This window comes from Etheostoma spectabile, chromosome 9, assembly GCF_008692095.1.
Source record: "Etheostoma spectabile isolate EspeVRDwgs_2016 chromosome 9, UIUC_Espe_1.0, whole genome shotgun sequence".
NCBI classification, from domain to species: Eukaryota; Metazoa; Chordata; class Actinopteri; order Perciformes; family Percidae; genus Etheostoma; species Etheostoma spectabile.
In genome coordinates, this window is record NC_045741.1 from 29186546 (window position 1) to 29188663 (window position 2118).

Here is a 2118-nt window from a genome sequence, read left to right on the forward strand (position 1 = left end):
TCTGAACTCTGACATCATATTCTAAAATGGCTTTGATCCTTTTTGATGTGATGTCATATAACTTTCTTTATTATATAGACACACATAAATTAAAGTCACTTCTAGTTGAAGCAGGGTTATTTCGAGACCAGATCATAATTTGATACAACACAAATCTAAAGAATCTGTAGGCTACCAAATACATCTTTTGATACCATTGCAAGAAGAGCAAGAGTCCTTGAAACACAAAACAGGATTTTATTTTTGATGTCACACAGTATTGGTACGGAAAAACTCAACCAATACAGCTGATTTGAACAATTATCATGTCTGGACCAGAAATATCACAGACAGAGGACATGCTTGAGGTTACAGGGGATACTGTTCGCCCACTGATTGAATCCTTTTTTAAAAGGATAACACCGGAACAGTGGGAATCGTTGAAATCCTGCACCCTCGATGATGCCACTAAAGTTATGGTGGCTGACTTGCTTTTGGACATAATAACATTGCTGTCAAAGGTCTGGTTGGTGAATCTTAGGAGCAGAAATGCACCGGCGTCTGAGGAGGGGCTGGTTTCTGATGAGAGTGTTACATCCAGTCTGGGTGACTTACTCTTTCGGAGTTTTGCCGGGGCTCTGAATACTGAGGACCAAGTCGAGTGTGTCAGCTCACAGCGCTTGACAAGTTTGGTTGGTGAAGAGGTGGCAGAAAGTGTCAAATCTGCTCTCTCCACTACTATGTGCACTACAGAGCCTGTGATAATTCAGCACATCACTCCCCCTCGCAGGCTTAATGCTATGGTTGGTCATGTCGGCAAAATGGTAAAAGCTTTGTGCTCGGCTCAAACCTGTATGGCGACAAAGAATCATACCAGTCCTACGCAGAAAATAGAACAGATGCCCTTCCAGGGAGAAGTGACAGAAGGTATGGAGACGGAAGACACTGACGACTGCATCCAATCACCAGTTACAGCCGTGGAACCAGAATTCCCGGAGATCATCTCATCAGACGACAGTGTGATTGAGATTCCAATATTGACGTCTGTCGAAGATATGATGAGGAAGGAGGTGATAACAATATTTGATCCTCTTTTGGCTCAAGTGCCGGATTTTGAGTATCAGCTGATACAATCTGAATGCTCTCGGGAGATTGAAGAGGTTGCAGAAGACATCGCTCGGTCAATAAGTCAAATCAAGGGTTTGGATGGTGCAGAAGCTGCAATCCACATTACCAACGAAGTTCAGCTGTTTGTAAAGCAATAGCGAGTAAGATCAAGTCTTTTTCACAATGCGCTTGGCCAAAGCTTGGTATTATCGTATATTAGAGGAGCTTAAGGCCAAATTCCAAAAGCAATCAAACGCTGAAAGCGAGCACTCAAGACAGACATCCATAGAGAAATTTGACTCTCTGCTTCAGACTGAGGATAATCACAAATCACAGCATGGGATGTGGTTAATGTGATTCAGAAGTTCGAGAATATGACCCCCGGAAAAAGCATGACATTCACAGAGAAATTTACCGATCTCCTCTATAGGGACATCACACGTGGAATCGAGCCCAATTTGATCCCAGAACCAATGAGAGGGAAGTCATGCAGTGATGTGGTTGTTCCGGATTCACATGCTGACATGTTTGCTGAAATTCGAAACAAAGTGTGGAATTTCATGGGATTGATTGGGTGGTGGCTGAAAACTCAGATCGGCAGCCACGCTGATAGGGTAACACACAAAATATTAAAAGAAGAGTCACTGGCAGCACCGCAGCTACCAATGGTCAACATTGCAGAGAAGCCTGTGGCAACTTCTCCAGCTCCTAGCTCGGTATGTGAGGAGACATGTGCAGAAAGTAGGAAAAGCATTCACCAGTATATTTCACAGAGAAGCTGGTTTCTCGGATATACAGGAAAACAAAAGTGAACTGGTCCATTGGAAACCCAGAGGACTACGTTTACCATCTGTTGAATAGAACATGGGCCGACGTCAAGGATGTAGATTTTGATACTACCCAAAAAACAACTAAAAACCTTGACAAGGCCGTTTTCCAGAACTTGTGCAAGAAATGCGGCGGTGCAGACAAGGTAATGTTCTCCATGCGTCTAAAAGATCCAGCACTGGAAAGATGTATTGCCTACTCTGT